The sequence below is a fragment of the Drosophila ficusphila genome, unplaced genomic scaffold (genome assembly GCF_018152265.1).
Source record: "Drosophila ficusphila isolate 14025-0441.05 unplaced genomic scaffold, ASM1815226v1 contig_106, whole genome shotgun sequence".
NCBI classification, from domain to species: domain Eukaryota; kingdom Metazoa; phylum Arthropoda; class Insecta; order Diptera; family Drosophilidae; genus Drosophila; species Drosophila ficusphila.
This window is the reverse complement of record NW_025063993.1, coordinates 3,129,151-3,142,213: the sequence shown is the minus strand read 5'-3', so window position 1 is coordinate 3,142,213 and position 13,063 is coordinate 3,129,151.

Genomic DNA, 13,063 nt, shown 5'->3' with positions numbered 1-13,063 from the left:
TTAACATAAACAATGAAACGATAAGCACAAAATTGGCCTACGCCAACACACTCAAACGAAATCACACCGACGGCCGAATAGAAATTGAACAACTAATTTGGTTGAACGGGTTTTGCCAATTGCACAGAGTCGGCTTTTGCGCAACTTAAAAGTTTACGCTAATTGAAAACGTATAAAAGGATTAAAGCCTATGAACTTAATATGAATTTAGCAGCCTGTTGAAAGGCAAACTACTTAAGTTTAAGACTGTACTATCAGAACTGAACGTATAAAATTCTACTGCCTTTTTGGTTTCATTGATTCTTGCAGTTATTTTGGCTTGTATAAATGCTTTTCCTAATTTATTTAAGTTTGTTTTTCAGAGGACTGATAACAAAATGGTTAAGTTTTGCTGCAAAATTAATAAAGTTTAAGTTGCAGTTTAATCTGAAAATTAGATTTAAGCTTTATAAGCTGGCACACCACTTCAATTTGTATCAAAGGATTCCCGACATGAGTTCTCCTTTATCTTGTTATGGCGACATACATGCAAGCCCGGGCCAAAGCACTTTGAGAACCGTCAAAATGTAAATAAGTTGTTAATTAATTTCGAAGCGTTTTGTGTGGCAGGAGTCGCACTCGTCATCTTGTTCATCCTCATAGTTCTTAGACCTCTCGCCACAGCGATTTCTGGATGGCGGTGTATGTAATGTCGGGACTTGCTTGTTAAATTTAATAAACTTATGGGAACTTAATTAAAACAGAATTAATTCGCATTCCCTGGCGCAACTTAAAGTGAACCCGCCGCAGTGTGCACATACATACTTGCGCAAGGGGGCGTATGCGTAATTCTGCCAGGAATTGCAGAGCTCATTGCGCATACGCCGCATTGTCTGCTGTAGGAGAGCTTTGCATTAATTTTGATTTTCATCTGGTTTTATTTCACTCCGTTTTTTGGCAAGAATGTTGCTCGCTTTCCGCGCTTTTCACGCTTTTCTTTCCCCATGTAATTTATATGCGCGCAAAGAAATGCTCGCAAAGTTACTCGCAAGTTCCATGCCTTCTTTTGTTGCCCGAAACAGCGCTTCTTCTAATTAAAAACAAAAGTTTTTTAATCTGCTTTATGGCATAAAGGAAAATAATTATGCAGTTCTTAGTGGGCACACAGAGAAAAAACAAACGATACTCTTTTAAAATACAGTGTTTGCCCTTTGCACTTGCGTTGCAGTTGAATTGCTGAAAGAGAAACAATTTATCTATCTGTTTTTGTGAAACATTAGAAATGTTATTTTGCAACCCATGACTTAACAATTGACATGTATTGAATGAGTTTCTTAGCATATAGAACCTAACAATGACATTTGAATACGAAAATGTAATTTTACCTTTAAGACAGCGCCTATCTCCAACCAATTTGGCTTTCAGACTTAATCGAAGGACTAAGTCAGCCAATGAATTTGTGATTTCCATTCTGTGGCCGTTGCCGAAAGTTGCAGCCTTGCACTTCTCGTCCGAGGTGGCCTGCTTAGGTATGTAAACAATCCATTAACCAGAAACTTAATCAATTGGAACTAGTTTGGAATGGCAAATGCATTTTGCCGAGCACAGCAAATGCCAGGAATCGAACTTGAAAGCCGGCCCGGCAGACAGACTGGCATCACTTAATTTCCAAAGTGCCCGAGAAGTTTCCACCGAAGTTTTTGGCTCTGTCTGTATCTATAATTGAGTGTGTTTGCCGAAATGTGCGTGTGTATGGAGTCGAGGGCGTATCTTTTGACCAAGATCCAGCTGCAAACTTACGGATTCTGGGCAAAGTTTACACGCGGCTGCTGCTGGCCGAAAAGGTAACTGATAACTTTTGTGATTTAAAATTTGAGTTTAGATTGGGTTTTAATTGTATTTCGGCTCTGGCTCGCTCTCTTCCCCTTTGCCTATTCATTTACCTGGCTTGTGCAAATTTGCCAAGTGCCAGGCGCCGATGATGAATGAGCGATGGTGCTGAAAAGGGTTTCAACTTTCGGGTGGCCTTTGTTCCTTCTTGACTCAGGGAGCTTCTTGACACCCGACTGGGAATTGGTAATGCGTTGAAATAGAATGATTCGTCCAAAGGGGATTTGGAGCTTGGTGATCTGCTGTGGGTCCTTAACAAGGTTAATTATCAAGCCCGAGTTGTAATTTCACAGTTCAGACAGCCGGTCACAAGAGCAAACTTGTCTGCAGATTTCAATTAGTTTATGGGGTATTCACGTTACAGAAATTAAATTTAATTAAAATAACATATATAAAAAAAATTGTAAATACATTGTCGAAAGCTTAATGTTTTTTTGTTTATTGAAGACTTTGATTAACAAATTATGATAAAGAATTTATTTACCAATAGTTTCTACAACATAAGAATATTGCAACTTTTTTTCAAATCAACTACTCTATTACTATCGTATATTTATTTTATACATATTTTTTTCGGTACGAGGCGCTCTAAAATAATACCATTTACAATGTACTCCCCCCTAAACATAAAATCAAGGAACATTCTTTAGGCCAATTCCATCTGAACCCCTTTTTAAATATTTATCTTTGAAGTAATTTACCAAGCGCCCACCCTCCGAAATATTTAGAATGCGATCTCTGCTAGCATATTGAGATGATATAAGGCTCTGGGAAACGTTAAATTAATGCTATCAGAATGCTTGATTTATACCTAATTCTGTGTCGGGGCTTCCGTCTCCCCTTTAGAGCAGCCTCCTTTGGAAAACGACATCGGCAGCAGTTGTCGCTTCACACATTAAAATATTACAACATGAACTGGAAACATGAACACGATGACACTCGCACACTCGCACACACACGCATACACTGACAGAAATTATGATGTGTCAGCAGAGCATGTTAGTGAGGCCCTCTCGCTCGCACCCGTGGCGAGCTTAAGCCCGAACATGAGCTCATATTTCGCCGGGCTATAAATAAACTAAATGGCCAAAAGTCGAGACAGTGAGCCCAAAGGCAGGCGTTTTGGCTTAACGGCAGATTAAACAGAGTGTGCTCGCTTCTGAGTTGGGGTCGTGACTAAGGATGCTGGGTCACGGGCACGCGACCTTTTCCGAATTGTTTTAAAATTAAGAAGAGCTATAATAATATAATAAATAATATAATATAATATAAGATATGTGGTAATAATTGCCGGCAGCTGAAGTTTGAAATATAATTAGGAATTTCAGCCTGTTTTACTGAAAAATTCCAAACCCTGAAATAAAAGTCAAAGGATTGTAAATTGTAAATATTAAACGAATGCATGGCTTAATTTTTAATTTAGATCTATTCAGATATTCAAAAGTAAACTAATTGTCTTATGTTTAAGAAATCGGGCATATTTTGGATATTAAATAAATTAATTATATTCGAGTTGGTTTTGTTTTCAAATTTAAATGCTCAAAAAAAACGTAACACATAAATTTGTTCACAAAGTTTTATTGGTAAGAGTATTTAAGCATACCTATACATTAATATTTGATATTAAAGTAAAAATAATGTGTGTTTTTTTTACAACCACACTAATTTTTTGTAAGCCACTGTGAAATAAATTTCGGTGATACTAACAATTTATTTATATATTTAAGTTCCCATTCTCTAAAACCCTCTTATAAATGTATTAGGTTGTAAAAGCCTGGTTATGGTTAATACTGAAGTTAAAAATACAGCATTTAAAAGGCAATATTTTATCGCATCACTCGAGCACCTCTATCCCAAGTTATGCGTTTCAGCCCCGCCCCCGTGTTTTCCTTTTGGCTGTTAGCATTTATTAACTATGCATGCGTGTTCGGCTGTTGTTGTTTGCGATTACAAGTATAAAATGCATGACTCGCAAGACAAGCTAGTAAACACCTGGGGAATCCGCTCGCCGAAAACTTTGCAGCCAGCTAATTGACGTGTCGAGAACAAAGCCGAGTATCCCTAAAAAAAATAATAAGAGCACCCAACCACCCACTGCACTCAAGACAATTGCTGATAAAACGCGAGTGGAAAACTCGAACAATATTAAAAAAGATAAAAGCCGTTGGCCCTCATCGTGGAAATTTACTTTGTGCGGCGACTGTGAAAAGCAAATGAGCATAGAGAGTTGAAAGCGCACCACTAAACCACCCAAGCACCCTGAAAAACACCCCCGAACCACCCACTCTCCGCACCACCCAAGGGACCTACCATATGCAAATAATTGCTGTGAACTTTTGGCACAGAAAGCAGGCAGTGGCAAATGCAATAGAGCTCAGTTAGCAATCAAATTACCAGTATCAAAAGAAAACCCGAGAAGGAGAGAAAACCCAAAAAAACGAAAAAATGAAAAAACGAGACCCGAAAATGTTGACAAGCCAGAAAATGTTGGTCCGCTGGACAGGACCAAAATGTTAATTGGGCTCATGACACTGCCGACCGAAGCATAAATCATAAAAATGTAACAGCAGCGACACAAGGTGGCCCAGAAAGCCGAAAGTGCCGAAGACTGCAGGCGGGAGCCGGGGAAGCGAACCAATATTCAGGGCGAGTTTGGGGTTTCTGGGTGGATCAGAGCCAAAATCGGGTGGAGTCCTATTCGGAATCAGGAGGAGTAGCTGCCCAGACGAGACTAACGAAACGTAACGACCGAGCGAAAACTTAACAAGTGTGAAGCAAACGGTGATGGATGATGGCCAAAATAAATGCCCTAGAAGGTTGTGGGAATATATTTGGGCTGGAAAAGCACATTGTTTTTATGGGCTTATGAATGTATTAAAAAGTACTAGTGCATTGATGTTATAAAAACCTATAAACTATTGCAAGACCCATAAACTTATTGTCAAAACAGTACTTTTATATACACTTAAAACATAATTTTAGAACATTATTCCTAATAGGAAACTGTATTAAATTTAATTCAAATTTTGTAGTTTCAGAAAAATAAAAAAAAAGCTTTATATTCAAAATAGAATATACTCCACCTTTGTGTCCAAATGACCCCTTCTATCCTTGACCAATAGTGGGCATGGAAATGAGTTTATGCTTGCCTGACTTTTGGCTTTTTAGACAAGCTCCCCGAACACCCAGAGTAAAATTTAGAAAAAATATAGTCAGAGGCGGTCGAGAATAAAAATCTAATGGGAAGGGAGGAAAACTTTAGACCGCTGGAGCTCTGTGAAGTGAAATGTAAGTACAACGTAACTTAAGCAGTTTTACATCTTCAAGCAGCATGAAATTGATTGATGGCCAGAATTCTCGCTGCCTTTCCCGAGAACTAGCGAAAAAATGAAAAATGATTTGCGCGGATTATGAATTTCCCTCGTTTTCGCGGCCTCGAGCCCCGCCACCTCTCCCGCCATCCATCTCACTTTTCAAAGTGCAGAATGGGAAATGGGAAATGGGAAAGAGAGAGATGGCCAGGGCGAACTTTTTAACCTTGTGCTGGTGGCAGGGACGTGGCATTGATTAAAGCCGTCGCCTGTCACCAAAGTCAAAGTTAAGTAGGTATTAGCCGGAGATAAGAGATAGGGAAAAGGGACAGGGCGTAGGCCGGGGGCGGGGGGCGTGGTCTCTGTAAGGCGGCGGATGATGGCCACATTTCCGCTGGCCTCGGCAGTCGAGAGAAGACAGCTGATTGGCTTCTTCAGGAAGGGCCTCTCAGGTTTCCCGCAATCTTAACCCTTATCAGCACATCTGAATTTAAAATCCCAAGTCTCAGAAATAAAAGATGGCATTCCACCATCTAATAAAATAAATGTTTGACCCTAAGTTTAAATTACTAGTCATTACGTAGCAGTCATTACTTAAAACAAAGTAACACCGTGAAAAATTAAAAGTTTATAAATTAAGAGAAAAGGACTTTTCTATATTAAGTTAAATTTCAAATATGTAGTTAAATACTTTCCCAGTAATCTGTACTGCATATCGAACAAATGTTTAAATCTTTCAGATATAAAAAATTAATGTTTTATGGCTTTTCAGTTACATGATAATGTCGTGCGACCTATGAATAATAAGGTATTTCTTTTACTATTTGGCAAATACCTATTATAAAAACAAAATAAAATATTTACATTTTGTCACTTTTTTTAAACAAAACCAGGTCGAACTAAGGAACTTGCATTCAGAATTATTTTTGAATATTTAATAAATAAATTTATTTTTAAGGAAGAACAATTTCTAACCTCGAGTAGAAATCAATCATTTTTATAATATACCACAACCAGTTTGTAAAATGAAAAACCTCATTAGCAAGCTGTAAGTCATTTCATACCTTTTGAGGGTTAAGGGTATTCATAGTGTAACGCCAGTCGTTACCTTCATCTCCTCGCACGTGAGGGTGTTATATAAAACCACGTAAGAGTGCCTGAAAACGTTTTAACTAAATTGTGGTCGCTAAGTTCAAGGTTAACGTTTTTTGCCCGAGGCTGCCTTTGGTTCCGTTCCGAGGTGGCATAATTAATTTTCGTTTAATTGCCGGGCGCTAGTTAAACTAACAAGCAGAACATACTGCTGCACTCTGCTCCCCGCCCCGCCGCCTCCTCTGCCTCTCCCTTTTTCTTTGGGCAGCTCCCCTCACTCTGGAAATGGCCGGCAGCGTTTCAATTAATTAATGTGCCAACATTGTGGGCGTAGTAGGACGTTTGGATCAGGCAGAGAAATGGGGGTCTTTCGCAAGTTGACAGCACAAACACAAGTTAGCCTACATATAAAGCAAGAAATCAAACGTGGCAGCCCCTGACCAGGAAGTTGAAAGATTTGGCATGGAGAGGGCCATACGGTCGTGCAGAAAGGGGACAGCAACTGCTCCTGTTCCCATTAATGATGAGGCGGTGGGAGTCTGGTGGCCGCCCCTCAGTTTCATCCACTGATTCCTTTGCTATTGCCGTTTGTGTGAAAGCGTTAACGACTTCCGATAGTTGCAAAAGTTGAGAGCGCCACTCTTCTCAACCTTTCTCACACCAGAACTCAAAAGGGATTCGCAAAAAGCGCCGCAGGAAATGTCTGATAAACTAAAAAGAAGCAGGAAAAACTCACATGCGCAAAAGAGGGATGCACTACGAGTTTTGGAGAGATAAAGCTGAAAACTAAAAATTCCAGAGTCATTTTAGATTCTTTTAATCAGTATTCAGGTTGCCAAAGACAATGTCAAATGAAAACCCTTTAAAGAAATTCCATGCCTACAATAAATTCTTGTAAAAATGTAATTTTTCCTTCATCTTTAAAAAAAATAAAAGAAAATTGCTTTCATACAGTTTAAAAAAAAATACTACATTTCTTAATAAAATTTATTAATAATTTTATAATTGCAGATACTAAAATTATTGTTTTAAAATTACCTAGTTCAAACGTATATGGCTACCTTTTGATGTCTAAAACTCTTCAACAACCCTCTAAAGCGATGCACACAAAGGCCAGGCACCGGCCAACATATGTTGGATAACTCAGAGCGCCAACTCGGAGCCTCATTATATAATTGCAACTGTTTTGAAGTTATGACGCCACCCTCTAACTTCGTATAAGCCCGCCCCTCCAGCTCCTCAGCCCCTCTTCTTCAGCCAAGAGCATGGCTTGTGTTTTGTGTCGTAATTTGTAATCTCAGTGCTGGCATGTGGAAATTTGTTATCGTTTTAATGTTTGTTGCTTAAATTGCCACAGCAACGCAGCCACGAAAAAGAGAAGGGAGACGCAGAGAGAGCAAGGCAAAGAAGTATAAAATAAAGTAAAAAGGGTTTTAACGCGTCTATCATATTAAGTCGGTATTTATACGAGCGTGTGTGTGCCGGAGTTTTGTCTAGACTTTGCACAGGTAACCCCGAGCAGGCCAAAGTAAAAGTTGAGTGAACTGCAAAGGCTTACAAATAAGCAGAAAAGAAATCCGGGGCGAAGAGGTGGAAAATCAAGCCCGCATAGCGCTGCTAAGTATGCTACAAAATATTATATTAGCAAACAAAAGCAGCTGCAGCAAATACTCACACACACACTTATGCCCACAATCGGCTCTTTGCTTTACCACAAGCGCATTGCGTCACCAGGTCGTATACATAACGTGGGGTGTTTGTGTGCGTGAAAGAAAATTATATTGAAATTACAAAATCCTTACGTTGAAAGGAAAGTGGTGTGAAAACTGCTGCGGATACAAGGTTGTCGTGGGTCCTGACTTGAGTGTTTACTTAAGTCGTCTAGTCGCTGGGCTCATTAAATGGATGGGTGAAGATCTTGAAATATATATCAAGAGAAACGCTTAAACGGAGCTCTTGGCTTAAGCTGTTAACTTGGCTAAATGTATTCGATTCTCATACATAGCGATGACCCATGAGGCTAAAAGTAAAATGATTGTAAATAAAGAAAAACATAATTTAAACATAATATTTACTTACATATTTCGCGTACAACCATAACAGTAATTAAAAAATATATATAGTTTTCAAAATATTTAATACCTTCTTTAACAGAACTTTAAATTGTAGTCTGGAGGTCTTTATGGGTCATAAACACCTATGAATTTGTCTTAGACCAAACATTTCACCAAAAATTAGAACTTTTCCACCTTTCGCTAATCTGTCGCATCCATCACAAAAGATAAATCCATAAAGAAACAATTCAACCTTGAAAATCCAGCGAGATAGACACCTTCCGAATAATGACAAAACAAAAACAAACTTCATTGGCACACACATTAAAAACAAATTACAAATAGATGATTGCGGAAAACACTCTGTGGCTCAAATAGAATTCAAACCACTTCTATCAGATGGCGCTGTGTAAATATTTACACTTCGTTAGCTGCCAAAGATACCCAAAGCGAATACAATAAAGAAAAAAATTAAATCCACCGCAATTGGAGGGGATTTCCTTCATATACACACGACGGACGTTTGGAAACCGCGCTCCTTCTGTTCTCCCCACTTTGTGTTTCTTCGAAAAGCATTTTATGCAAATGCCTAGCACAAAAATAAAATTTTAAAATGGAAAAAAATAAAAAAAATAGATTTTCTGGGCCAGTGCCTCACAAAGAAACACAAAAAGCTGAACAATAAAGAGAATTTTAAGTGGTGCTAAACAAGTCGGGGTGCTCGGTGGATAAATTAACCTGACAATTTGCCGGGCGCAGATAAGTATAATATGGGGTCTGGCTGACCTACAAATGAAGTCGTTCTGAATCAATTTCAGTCAATTAGCTAAAAATAAACGTGTGAACTAATATTTTTTGTTGGGCCTTAGCTGCGGCTTAAATGCAAAGACTATTTTCAGTTTTTCCGCAACTCCCCGTCTCGCCCTCTTTCATTTTCCATCTTTGCTTTGGACAAACCACAAACACCTGCTGGAAATTCTTTTAATTAGCGTAGAACAAAGGCAGACGAAACGATGATGACGGTGATGGGGTTGGTCGGTGGGAAAAGGGGAAAATTGAAAGGAGGAGACGGAGACCCGGGCAGAACCGCCAAACAATGAGCGTTAAATTCTATTCAATGGCAAAAATGGAAGCAAAGCAAATAATTGAAGTAGTTTGGCCAGCCAAGAAGAGCGAAATATAAAAAGAACAGGACAAAAAACAACATTAATGAGCTTGCTCGCTGCCTCGCTCCTCCGCTTTTCTTGGCTTTTCTCCCGCCCGGTGGAAAATGTCATTATTGGAGGGCCAGCTAAACGGATGTCGAGTTGTTGTTCTGTTCTGCTTGTTCTTGCAGCCATTGTGATTTGTATTTCATTCTTTGTCGACTGCTCGAAATTGGCAGCTTATGCATTTGACAGGTATTGATTATGATTATGTTGTTATTTATTATGAAGTGGGCGGGGCCTTTAAACTCAGATTGAATTATTGTCTGAAGTTCTTTGTGACCCTTCGCTGCTGCTCCCTTAAATAAGTTGTGCTGCTTAGATGTAAACAAGTTAAGTTGAAATATTAGCTGCTGCATTTCATTATTGTTTAAAATAAGCAATTGGAGCATTCCTTCATTTTCTTTATATATTTTCTTAAATGCAATATACCCACTAAATAAAAAATTTTTTTTAACAACAATTTTATTTAATCTGTTGTAGCTCCTTCGTTTAGCTTTATAAACTACAAAGCTAAAGGTATGAAGGTGCTTTTCAGCATATAAGTATACCGTTTGAAATGAACGGAACACAGGTGTTTACGTCATCAATTCATGTTCTGGATTTTGTTAAGCCTGTCAAAGCCAACCTTTTTTACAGCGGAAAAAGTGCTCCACTCGATGCCAATGACAGCGAGCAAATGTGGAGCAGTTCAAATGAAAATCTCGAGCATAGAAAAGCAGGAAAAATAAAGAAACTGAGAGACCAATGTTTTATTCAAAAACTCAACAAAGTTTCCAGTCAGCTCCAAGAGAGCGGAGAGAAAGGAAAGCTTTCGCCAGCTCAAATTGCCGAAAGAGAGGGAGCTAGGGAGAGAGAAAGAAAGAAAGAAAGAGAGAGGAAAGCACGTGCTTGTGCGTGAAAATGTTGAATGGCAGGCACAAAGAGAAACGCACAAAACAGAGAGACAAAGGATTGTAAAATACAAAAAAATATGCTGGGGAATGTGCTCTATATATGTATGTGTGCATAGGATATATAGATGTAAAGCTATGGCAACATATGACAGCTGTCATGTTACAGTCTTTAGCAGCAACAGCAATGAAAGTTGGGTTAGGTTGTGGAATTGTGAGATTAGAAACGAACAGGCGGAAGTGGATGATGGCAGATATGGCTGCGAAGTGGAAAAAGTGAAGCGGGATTAACGGTTGCATGCGGGATTATCAAGTTGTCAATGAATAAATGAAATGGCTGAAGGGATAAGCCACACTGGAGACGCCTTAAATGGATTATTTAAGGACCATCCAACAAAAAATGATTTGGGAAGAAAGTTCATGAATCGGAAGTTAAGCTTATGCTAATTAATAATTTTGATTATTTTGGTATACACGTTCTTTCAAATTTAATTCACTTCTAGTTAGTTTTTTAGTAATTTTAACCTTATACATATTAATATATAATAGATAAGTGCATGCTTAGTACAAACACTAAAAACTAAATGCAAATCTAGTCCAAATCAATATTTCTAAAGCTTTTAAACATTCAATCACTAAACTAATCACTAAAACACCTTTTGTGTACTTTACAATTTAACTAACAAATAAAAAGTACATACACTTCGGGTTTTTAAACGGATATTAAGATGAGTGCAATTATATTCGTTTTCCGCCACAACGACGTTCAATTAAACAGTTCTCGAAGGGTCACACTGAATGTGGGTTAAGCCAGCATTAACCCAATACTTCCTTAGTGCAAACACCAATGAAGAGGTAAAAACACGTAAAGTAGGGGGATTTCGACTCCCCTAGTTAAATCAAATCAGGAGCAGGCAAACTCAGTCAAATCGAATATGCAGCCAAATATGGCATCGCATATTGTAGTCAGAACCAGCAGCCTCAGTTCGATTCCGGGATCTGGATTCCAGGCAACAGTTGTCAACTCTGCACCTAGCAAATCTGAGAATTTTTGCATATGATTGAAAAGGATAACAAATCGAAGCGGGTTAAATGACGCGTAAAACGCTGGAAGGCGACCTCAACATTCGGTTCTTTCGCGAAACATAAACTTCAAGAAATGTAAATCTGAAAAAGTATTTATGCTCCAGTTGCCTTGTTAAATGCAACGTTTTTCTCAGTGAGCAAGATGGATTATGTAGCTGGAGGCCCAATAAACCTGGCCGAAACTGGCTGCAAAATCCCTGGCTGAGGCCCTGGAGGATGGATGCAGGGGAAAGGTTCCGGATTGGGACTGCGCGATTCCGACCACAAAATGCATGTCAACCGCAGCAACGGCAGAGCGGACAAACAACCATAAAAACAGGGCAAATTAATATTTTATAACTTAATTAAAAACAACAACAGCGGCAGCAGCAGCGACAGAGCCAGAAAAAAGGAACAAGAAGCAAGCATATATAAATATAAAAATAAATGGGGGAAAAAGCATTCCTGAGGTCGCTGGCAACTTTAAGTTTTGCGCCATGGTAATTTTTTATTATTCATACGCAGCGGTGGCCGCTGGGAAAGCTTTTCTAACGTAAAACACTGGACACCGCACAGTCAATTTAATTTTAATTTACACTTCATGCATAAAAAATTAAATGCACGTTGGCGTGTCAATTGATGAGCAGCAAAATCCCACACATGCAGAAAAAGGTCTGATACCCATTCAGGACGTCCAGGACCCGCGGCTCCTGTGGAAAATATTTATAAAAATGATTTCCTCACCCCGCTTTCGATGCCACCGAAATAGCCCAGCCCATTAAGCACGAGGACGAAAAGGATGCGGTCGATTCAGCAATTGTTTGTGGAAATGTGCAGCGGAAACCGGAATGGAAGTATTTTACGGCCAACTGCCAATTCAGCAGCAAGGATTGCTCAACCCCTGGGCATCCGGCAAAGGATTCTGCTCCTGCAGGTGGCTCAGAAACGTAAATTTGATTGAGATCTTAAGCAGCAGAGCTCAAGAAAAGAAAATGGCAAAAGCGCAGCGGTAAGGGAAATTATGTATGCACAATAAGCTTTATCCTGATTAAAGCAAAAATGGGGAGCTTATTACAAAGGGTAAACTGCAATTTTAAATGTATTCTCGGTCGCAATCATCAGCAGTTTCATTGAATAAAAAAAATTTATTTGGTCTTCAAAGAAAATATACCGCATTATTTTGTGTAATTGACAAAACTACAACACTGTTCGTTAGTTTAAAATCTGTTCGCCAATAATATTAATCGGATTCGTTACCTTCAGACCTTATTTTACCACATTCCCGAAGGAAATATTTTTGTCATTTGAGTTCCGCATATCAAGTTCTCCTACGATCAATCAGTTGTGTCAAGCGTTTGTCAAGCTGATGTATGTACATCCAAAACCCCGTCAACTGCTTTTCATTGCCTCCGCAAGAAATTTATTTATATGCCTACGACTTTTGTTTATGGCAGAAATACATACATACACTAAACATGGGGAACGTGGGAAAGAGATACAGCTTTCGAGTGAAAGAGACAAAATGACAATCGAAAATAGCAACATTGGCCTTAAAACAATTTCCATGTTTTGAC